Genomic DNA, 11,503 nt, shown 5'->3' on the forward strand with positions numbered 1-11,503 from the left:
GATAGGCATTAGAATGAATTTGTTAAATACTAAATAAAAATTTGGAGTGTTTGCTAGGGACTATTTGGGGACACTAGATATAATCAACCTGAGGCCCTGGCAAGTCCTAGTCTCTAGGCACAGTTCAGGCACTGAGAGCTAGAGGCACACATGTGGGAGGTAAGAGCTGTCCATCTCAGGCTAATCCATCCCTCTGTTTTCCTTTGCATTCTCCAAACCTATGTCTCCTCCCTGCATGAGGAGACCTTTATTCAGGGAACAAGTCTTATGTCTACTTTTGGGATTTCAAGTCCTACCGTTCAAACCCTGGCTCTACATCCTGTCAATTAAGATCTCTGACTCAGAGGTCGTAAGCCACTGAAACCACAGCGACCTTTGAGCTTCACTAATGAAGCTATAAAATGCTGTGCCAGGGGGAAAAACGGTGAGCAACTCCCTTGACACAGAAACCCTGTGGTTTTGTGTTGAGCATTAACTGTACAGGTCTAGGGTGGAGGAGAGCAATAGGTAGAGATGCGGCAGAAGACGCTGGCACAGAAGCAGGAAGGTGCTCTGGAGACATCTGGAAGGCAGATACAGGATCTTCCTATGGGGGGCATGTGGGGCCAGGCAGGGGAGATGATTGGTATTTAACTAGTGATATGGGTGCTGGGCTATGCTCTGGTGAGAGAGGGCCTGCTAGTTTTATTAAAGATCTGACATTGTGCTACTGTTAACTAGGGTAGGGTCAGGACAGCAAGTAGTTTCCTCCCACAGTGTTTAATAGAGAAACCACTAAAGTGCCTCCATTCACATGCCTTCTGGGACATTAGAACAAGGAGGAATGCAGAGGGAGCTCAAGGGGCTGGTAGTAATGTCTCTGCTACCTGTCACTCACAGCCTAGCCAGGCAGTGGCGAGAGAGGTCCATCCATCAGGGGGTGATGGCTTTGTGTCTAAAGAAAAGGGAGTAAGTTGAAAACTCGATCTCCAAATTAAATTTTCGGAATATGGGAAGCAAAAAACTATTACATGTAGAAAATCCTCTAGCACATGGTCTTAACTGAAATCATACATTTAAGACGCATTCGATTATTTGATTCCCCACTGTTCTTGTATATTTTAAAAGCAAAGGTGAACTGAAGAACAGCGATCATTATCTCAGTAACAAAACACATCCTGATTTGTTTTTAGAACCATCAAATATTAAAAATAACTCTTTTAAAGTCAGTGATATATACCATACTCCCTCCCCAAAACCTCTAAAGAACAACAGTAACAGATACCAAATAAAAACAGCCATCACCTTTCGAGCTCTTTGGGGACCGACTCTAGTATTTACATAGGAATGTTCAAAGTAATAAATGTATTTGATAAAATACAGGACAACTAAGATTTAATGGGCATGTCATTGAAGGGCGTTAGTCATTTTATCTAACTTATCAGACCTTAAGAAGAGTACAGGGCACTAACACAGAAAGAGGCAAAGATTCCAATTGAGGACAGACTTAGGAACGAGGAGAAAACCAAATCCAAGACTGGCAGAATGAAAGGAACACGGGTTTCAGGGGAGAAAAAAAATAAACCAAACAGTCCAAGGAATGAAAGTTGTGTTTGATAAAATGTGAAATGGACACACTAGCTAAGAAAATGTAGAAGAGACCTAAATAGTCACAATTAGAAATGGAAAAGAGGGACCGGGGTGATGGTTTAGTTGATCAAGTACTTGCTATATATGTATCATGAGGATCTGAGTTCAGATCCCCAACACTGTAAAAAGCCAGGTATAGCTTCATGCACCTGCTTTCTCAGGGCTGGAGAGGCAGAGACAGCAGGATCCTGGAGCTTCTTAGCCAGCCGGTCTTGCCAATGGGTGAGCCCTAGCAATGGTCAGTGAGAGACACTGTCTCAAATAATGGTGCAGAGAATCATTGAGGGATCTACCCATGGCCTCACAGGTGCAGGCACACACATGTGAGCAAATGCATGCATGCATATATGTAACACATACACACACATATACAGACACACACAGACACACAGACACACAGACACACAGACACACACACACACACACACACACACACACACACTGGCATACCCATCCACACAAAAACATGCGATTGGATTATTTCCCCCTCTTCAGGAACTAAACCCATGATCTCACATGTTCTTCAGAGTGGAATCCAAAGTTCGTGTGTGCACTGCAAGGGCTCCAATGGTCTTAGCCTTCACTTCCTCTTTGTTCTCTCATTCACTGACTAGTCCTCTCATTACTGACCTCTCTGTGTTTCTAACGTAGGGTTTCCAGTCTAGGTGCCACTGGCATGCACTTTATCTTAGAGGAGAGACCCAGTGCTTGGATGTCTGGTGGCATAATCTCATCTCCTTTCAGCAGATTCCTGAGCTATGACCATTGCTAATGCCTCCAAATGTTCCCTGCCTGCCCCCATTTAGAACAGGGGCTCTGTCATAGCAAACAGCCCTTTCCCTCAGGACCTTAAATGTACCTGTTCTTTCTGTTCACAGAGCTTTCTCACTCAGACTCCATGACTCCCTTGAGCCTCTGATCCAAGAAGCGGTTTATCCACATCCTTTATCTATGTCCCTACATCGTATTTCTCTGTTAGACTTCCTGTAGCCTGCTACAGCCACTGACTGTAACTGGACTTTCCTTCAATGGAAGGGGAATTGGAGTAAAACTGTTGTTTCCTTCACCCCAGAGAAGTAGACCAGTTAGCTGTTTGGTAAATTTGCCAAGAATATCCTGAGAGCTCCTGGCTTGCTTAGAATTTCTTTTCCCTTTGAAGGTCTGTTTCTTACAACAAAGGGCCATGTTTTGTGTCAGTGCTGTCTCTACCACGTAAGTTTGTTTCAATCCTAAGGTCATCAGTTTATTTAATAACTTATTTTTGCTTTTCAGTCAGGTCTTCTTTAGCCCATATCAACAAGGAGGCTCTGTGCATGCTGCCACTTGAGAATAAATAGAAAAGGAGTGTTACTCATTTGAAACCTCCGTGTCTGATGCTTTGAGAAACAACTGGAATTCAGGGAGGTGTTCGTTCTTCTTCACTGTAACAAGATACCTCAGAGAAATAAGTGAAAGAGAGAAAAGATTAGTTTGGGCTTGGGGTATCGACCATCAGAGCTCAGGTGGTTCCAATGCTAGGCCTTAGGATGGGCAGAGCAGTGTGGCAGAGAGCATGTGACAAGGCAAGGCTGCTTACACTACGGTTGGGGGACAGAGAGGGGGAGGGGAGAGATAATTGGGGGGATTAGAGACAGGTGATAGATATATAGATGATAAATGACAAGTAGACGATAGATATATAGGTGATATATATGATAGATGGTAGGTATATAATAAATACATAGATGATAGATACATAATGATAGATGACAGATAAACAGATGGTAGATAGATGGATGGATGGATGAATTGGTGGATGGATGGGTGGATGAGTGGGTGGATGAATGATAGATGGATGATAGATAGATGAATAGATGGATGGATGATATAGATTGATTGGTTAAGAAAAGGACTATGTACACATCCCTAGAGTTGGCATATACTTCTCAAGGGCAGGTTGCCTGGCCTGGGGTTTATTAAATGGCAGCATATAGCTGATTCAAGGGACTTGCTTGGGGAAGTTGTAATTCTGTAGTTTAGGAAGGGGCTTCACACCTTAGGTCACGCCATATTTGCCCTTGGCGGATGATTATTACACCATCAATAGATGTTCCCAGACAAGAGTGCTCGGCTCTACTAAATTCAAATGCTTTCAATCATTAAATCACAGAGGATTAAGATTTGTAGTTTGTAGATTTTCTCTGAAATGATATGACAATATAGTTTATATCTTAATTGTGAGACATGCATATGTTGTCATTAATAATTGTCCTAAATTGTATACTTATTAAAGAATTTCTAATAAATACAGATTATTATAGTGGGGCAGTGGGACAGTATAGGAAGTGACCAGCCTCTGGACAGAGTAACTTTGGAGTTTCTGTGATTTTTGGGTTATTTAGCTTTCTCATCTCTTATTGATAGAATATCTGGCATACGCCTCTGAGAAGGAAGGTGTCTGAACTGCAGGAGGCCGGGTTAGTAATGGTACCTGTCATCAAGCCTGAAGATCAGAGTTCGATCCCTGAGACCCACATGGTAGGAGAGAATTGACTCCTGCCATGTTGTTCTCTGACCTCCCCTCATGTACTGTAGCACGTAGATGTGCATGAGCATGCACACACACTTAGATACATACATAAATAAGTGAATAAAAAACAAACAACAGATTTAAAGAAATACAGAAAAGGAAAAGACCGTCATTTATCCCCAAGTTTCAAAAACTTCAGTCCACCATGACAAGGAGGGCCTGGCAGGGAAGAGAGGATCACAACATGGCACCAGGCGTAGACTGGGCCAGCAGGGAGATGGATATGTCCACAGTGACCTACTTCCTCTAAGCAGACAGCACCTTCTGTGGATCCACCAACTCACACCATATATTCAAATTTTGACTCATGAGGGGACTGCATGTTCCTTATGCCAGGGCCTTCCTTGTCCACCAGTCACAAAGCCTCACAGACATACAACCACAGCTGTGCACTTATTAATTTCCCAGGATTGCCAACCCAACCAGGAGGACAATCAAGGCTAACTATTTCAGTTACTGCACTGTTCCAACCCATTTTGTAGAGTCCCCTGAGAACAGATGCCACACCTCTTACGGTTAGCCTCAGAGTGCATCCCTAAGTGGTGGTAGTGTCTAGGGAATGACTAGGAAGGCAGAATGTCCTTGTACACTGCCTATGTGCAGTCCTAGAGGATAGCAGCATCTGTGATGGCAACTTATAGTTAACACCGATGGACAGACAAAACATACAAAGATATGGGGAGTGCTGGAAAAGCTGGTAGAGATGAGTTTTTAAATGTGGATGCCCTCTTCTTCCACCTCAAGGGAGTTATATTAATGTACCACTAATGGCATCTCTGTAATCCTTTGTTCATAGCATACCTAGGGGAAAGGTATGACTTTATAGATTTGAAGCATGGGGAAGAATAAGCCATGCACGTCTGGGCATCTATCACCCTGTTTCTCCCTTAGAAAGCAGCTGCCCTCTGACTATTCTGTCTTCCTGTATGGTAAGCTGGGCAGTTCTCCCACAGGAGATACCCTCTTGTCTAGGCCTGCATATGACTGGGTGAGAAAGTCTGTCCGATTTGGGAGTGTGGGATTATGGGCTTAATTATTCACCAGACACATATTCTAGCTTAATCTGTTCTGACCATAAAGGTGATATTTTGATGCACATCCATCTTACCCTTTTGCCTATTCTTCAGTTTTCTTGGAACAACTGCCAAAAGGTGTTATTTATTAGAAATCTCCATACCTACCACTCCCCGAAAGATTCTTGATTTATTTGTTTACCTGTGTTTCTCCTTAACAGAGCACAAGCTCTGGGGCAGAAATTAATTTTTTTCTGCTGTATTCCCAGTGACTAGGACCAGTACAGTGCAGCCTCTCTTACTAAATACCCACCAAATGGGGCCATTGATTACGCTGCCAGGGAGATGACAGTGAGGGCCTCGTGGGACAGTGAGGTCACTCCGTACCATCCTTTGTGAGTTTTGGAATGTTAGTCTCTTAGCTTGGTCCTTTAAATTTTCTTATTTATGTACATGGATGTTTTGCCTTCATATATATATATATATATATATATATATATATATATATATATATATATATATATATGCATGCACAGTATGTGGGCCAGGTACATACAGGTCCAGAAGAGGATGTTAGAGGCTCAGTAACTGGAGTTCTAGATGCTTTTAAGCTGCTGTGTGGGTACTGGGAACTCAGCTCAAGTCCATTGGAAGAGAGGCCTGTGCTGTAAACCATTGGGCCATCTCTTCAGTCCCTACCGCCCATTCTCAGAGTACTAGAACAATACCGTTAACCAGAACAGTATACACCATCCATGTTGCTATCACCTGATTTGCGTCTGGGTCCTTAAAGCAGAATGCATTTATTTCAAATGAGCTTTGAAAAGCCTTGTCTTAGTACCTTTCCCCTTGACCAGTAAGAAGGTGAGCTGAGCCCTGGCGGAAATGAATGAGAAGCTGCGCGTCAGGTGTTCGCCCAGGGCCTGGAGGGTGAGGGCTGCAGCATTGCTTTTATTGATCTCTAGCTTTAAGCTAAATCTTGTGCATTTGCTGAATAACTAATGCAGACAAAACTAATGTGTTTGTCATGATGAAGCTGAAAGATTCTGGTTTTTCTTACATTAGAACCAGCGAATAGCTAGATTATTTGTAACTTTGCCTCAGTGTTAGTTTACATTTGGTCTTTCCCTTCCCTTCCCCTTCCCTTCCCTCCCCCTCCCCTCCCTTCCCTTCCCCTCCCCTTCCATTGTCTTTCCATTTTCCTTTCCTTTTTCCTTTCCTTTCCCCTTCCGTCCCTTTCTTCTTTTTTTTGACAGGGCCTCCTATGTCCTAGGTCGGTCTTGAATATGTAGTGGAGGGTAACCTTGAACTTCTGATCCTCCTGTCTCCACCGCCCACATTCTGGGATTACAGGTGTGAGGACCATGCACAGTGAGTGCAATGCTGGGAATCAAAGCCAGGGCTGTGCATGCTAGGCAGGCACTTTCCCGCCTGAGCTGCACACTAGGCTCCTGGCATTGTCTTCTGTGTGCTTTGCAAACTATTTGCCAGGCGCTGGTTCTCCTTTGCCCTCGGGATTTCGGCACAAATGTAGGTCTCTGTATTTGTGTTCCTGGTGCTTGTATGTCTTTAGTTGTCCCCCTATGATGAAGATGTGAAAAACTAAGCATAAGCACATTTGCAGGTAAAGACTCTTGTTGCCGAACCTGGTGACCTAAAGCTTGACCACCAAGAACCAACATGGTGGTAGAAGAAAACAGACTCCCACACATGCTGTGGTATGTTCAGATACAAGTACACACAGAATTAAATAAATAAATATAAACCAAGTTCACATTATCATCATCATCACCATCATCACCATCACCGCCATCACTACCAACACTACCACCATCATCACCACCACCATCATCACCACCACCATCATCACCACCACCACCATCATCACCACCACCACCACCATCATCATCAGAATCTCATTATGTAGTTCTGGCTATTCTGTTCTGAGACTCACTATGCAGACCACACTGACCTTGAATTCAGAGAGATCCTCCTGCTTCTGCCTCCTGAATCCTGGGATTAAAGGTGTGCACCACAGTGCTCAGCTCCTTTTGCTGCTCTTTGAGGTGACATTGCACTTGTACTCCTGAAAAGGATCATCATGATATCTTCACCTTCAGTGGTTGGTCACAACGCCATCTTTTATTATTGAAGAACTGCAACGAACTCAGTTAATACTTTTAAAAATGTCGATCACCTGTTTTGCATGTAGAGATTTATTTTTTGTTTTATTTATCGCAAATACTATGTAACTCTCATTTCTTTGCTTTTTTTAAAAAAGCAATAGCAATCATCTTATAGTAGGCAACTACTTTATTGTTTGAATTTTCTGGTAAAATAATATTTCACTAATTCTTCAAAATTTTACATAATGTATTTTGATCTTGTTCAGCCTCCCCCCAAATTCTCTTAGATTCGCTCCCACCTACCTAGCTCTCTCTGTAGTTTTAAAACCCAAGTTCAATTTGTGTTGCTCAAATACTCCAGGGAATGGCACCTTTGAGAAAACACGATTGACCTACCAGAGGTCACACCCTTAAAGAAAATTGACTCTTCCTTTCCCAGCAGCTATCAAAAGGTGTTAGCTCCTTGGGGGTGAACTTCTTCGACACATACTCACTCCATGCTGGGATTTTGTCTGGCCTGTGCTTGCTTAGGTCTTGTGCATGCTGTCGTAACTGCTGTGAGTTCCTAAGTGCAGCTGCCTATTGTGCCTGAAAACGTTGTTTCCTGTGGTCATCCCCCACCTCTGACTCCTACAGTCTTTCTGCCCTCTCTTCTGTGATGATCCTGAACCATGTAGGGAAAATGTGTGCTACAGATGTTGCATTAGGGCTGAGCACTCCATAGTCTCTTATTCCCTTTGCAGAGTTGTGGGACTCTGTGTTCCTTGCCATCTACTGAAAGAAGATTCACTGATGAAGACTGAGCGATGTAGGTAAAGCAGTAAGTCATTAGGAATCATTTTAATGGTATGTCCATCTAACAGAACAGTAATAGAAGGTTCTCCCTTAGAGACAATGACCTATCTATCCACAGGTTCCTGGCCCCAGTAATGGAAATGTTGTAGGGTATTCATCAGATAAGACATGTTGGACATGGTGTAAGCTAGTAGGAAATCTTTATTAGCTACTCTGACTACGCTGGGTGTTGGGATTCCAGTACAGCTTGGGCCTTTCTCAGGATGAGTTTTAAGCACAAAAGCTATGTCCTGGATAGACATACTTCAGTTACAAAGAATAGTTAATCAGAAAGTAGAACCACAGAAACCAAACAGCAAGGTTAGTCCATTTAGAGATTTTCTCAGAACGCTGCGGATTTTGATGGATTAGGTCTTTGTTTTAGTTTTGGCAGTGGCGCTCATCTAGGAGCTGAGTTTTACAGCCTGAAATGGTACTTCTATCATGGAGTCAATTGTGCCAAGTTCTCAGGGTCTACTAAGGTCTGGGGCCCTTTTACAGTATCAGTTCTAATGACCTGTTACCCAGTTCACTTCCTGTTCTGGGGGACTCATATTATGATGGTAAATTTCCATTATCAACTTGACTGAATTTAGAATTGCTGTGGAAACATACCTATGAGGTGTTTATTAGGGTGTCTACAGACAGATTGGATTGAGGAAGAAGACCTACCCTTTATTGGGGGTGGTATCATCTTCATGGGTGATATAAACACCAGCACTCTCTCCTTCCTAACTAGGGTGCTATCTGACCAAGTGCCTTAAGCTTCCCCATGACTTCTCCTCCATGATGGACTGCACCTTTGAACTGTGAGCCAAAATGAACTCCCTTAAGTTGCTTTTGTTAAGTATTGTATTATAGTAACACTAAAAGTAACTTATGGATACTAAAGGGCTTCATCAAAATGTAAGCAATAATTAACATAAAATGTGCTATATTGTAACTTATAATCTCCGTATATCATTCAATATAGTAAAGAAACAGGAAAAATAGAATAATGGTTTCTAAGCATTGTCACTGATGTAGAATTTCTGAAACAATATTTTACCTTTTTGTATTACTTTATGTAATTTTTACTGAAAATATTGAAGTTGTACATTTGGTTCATCAATTTATAGAACATATGCACCCAAAACCTAATTTGTAAAGCTATTGTTATGTTTAAGATAATTAAACTGAAATTACTTCTTGCTAGAAAGGGCCTGATCTAGAAAACTTAAATATATTAAAATGCATTTAAAGATACTGTATGAACCAGTGAAAAAGAAGTTATAGTACATACTGTGTGGAATCCATTAAAACTCCAATTAAAGGGGGAGGATTTGTTTAGGCTTCCAAGATCACAAAGCCAGACTGGTCTCTGGTGGAGGAAAGAAAAGATGGATTAGCCAGCTTCATCTGGGAAAATAAGCAGCGTGGAGACTTTTCTAAATGTGGTCATAAATAAGGTTCAAGCTTCCACCTGTGTTCAGTTTATGGGTTTGAAAATCAACTTTAGCTGGGCGGTGGTGGCACACACCTTCGATCCCAGCACTTGGAGGCAGAAGCAGGTGGATCTCTGTACAATGCCAACCAACCAGAGCTTTCAGGGACTAAACCACTACCGAAAGACGATACATGGACTGACCCAGGGCTCCAACTGCATAGGTAGCAGAGAATAGCCTTGTTGGGGCACCAGTGGAAGGGGAAGCCCTTGGTCCTGCCAAGGTTGGACCCCCAGTGCAGGGGAATATGGGGGGAGTGGTAAGGGAGGTGGATGGGGGGAACACCCACATGGGGGAGGGGGTGGGGATGCAGGCTTATGGACAGGAAACCAGGAAAGGGAATACCATTTGAAATGTAGGTAAAGAAATATATCTAATAAAAAATTAAACTATTACATAAAATTTAAAATATAATGAAGGCATGCACCTCATAACTAAAATAGATGATAAAAAAACAAAGAGAGTTCTAGTACAGCAAGGGCTATTACACAGAGGACCTCTACCTTTAAAATAAATAACTAAATAACTAAATAAATAAGGAAGGAAGGAAAGAAAGAAGGAAGAAAAAGGAGGAAAACTCAAATCCTGTTGGCTTTTGCTTTTGTGTCTTAGGGGAAAATAAAATGATCTTCAAACATGCTATTAATTTTACTCATCAAAAGAAATGATGATTGCTATTCTATAGAGCTATAGAAGAAGATATAGAATACACAGAATAAGAAGAGATTGTCCAAACAATACACACATAAGAACTTACCCTCTTCCAGACATTGGGGAGGATGCTTAACACAGACATTCTTAGTGCAATCCCAATGCCACCAGTGCCAGTTATTTGATTTTCAAGTTCATCAGAGCAAGAAGGTTTGTAGGCAGAGTTCCAATGGTGACAGTCACAGAGACATGGGCAAGAAGGGAGGTTATTTCTTTTAAAGCAATATGTTGAGAATGCTAGTAAAAGTTCAACCTCCGTAGTTTAAATATTTTTAAAAAAGTAATTTTATATTCAAGTGCTTAGATTTTTTTTTCTTCTCTAGAAGGAACAAAATATTGCCCCTCATGATAACATGGAAGAGAAAAACTGGCTGACCCAATAGGCTGTTGGAATGGGCTCCCAAGTGAAGTTGTGAAATCCTGTTCTCTGGCTATCTCATCTGTCTGGTATGTTAGGATAGAGATGCAAAGAGGGTGCAGGAGAATCAAGATGACCTCTGAAACTCCACCCAGTCCTCGCATTGTCCGTGTCTGCAATGGAATGCCCACTGTTGGGTAACAGAGAAACGAAAACATCTCTTATCAAGGAGACATTTTACACAAAAAGAATTTATAATGCTTGGGAATTTTATTAGGAACTGATAAGGAAAAGATCGATGCTTCATCATTATTATCCTTATGTGTAATCTGTATTATACAATGGTGACTGTTCTTTTATGACTGGTGTACTTCTGTTCTATGCACATAGAAGTTCACCAGCATCACCCACTCAGAGCACTCTACTGGCCCACTCATTCTTGCTAGGCAGGCACATACCTGTATCTTTGTATTCTGGAAGCCAATGTAGTCCTGGACCTAGGGTGAGGCTAACTCCTGGAATTAGCTCTTGAACTCCCCACAGATCAGACTGGTCTGGACTGCTCATCCTGAGTCTGCTCCTTTAATACCCTCTACCCGTCCTTACACAATGTATTTTACCCAGCTTTGAGTCATTGCCACGATTAATCCCTTAATCTTCAATGTTGGCTTAAGAAAAACCATGTTTCTCCTGGGCTTCCTCCCTGAAGAAAACCTGAGTCTCCCTCTTTCAACAGCCATTACTTGTCAACAGCACCTCAGCTGTGGGTAGGAGTCCTG

This window comes from Rattus norvegicus, chromosome 14 (assembly GCF_036323735.1).
Source record: "Rattus norvegicus strain BN/NHsdMcwi chromosome 14, GRCr8, whole genome shotgun sequence".
Classification (NCBI taxonomy): domain Eukaryota; kingdom Metazoa; phylum Chordata; class Mammalia; order Rodentia; family Muridae; genus Rattus; species Rattus norvegicus.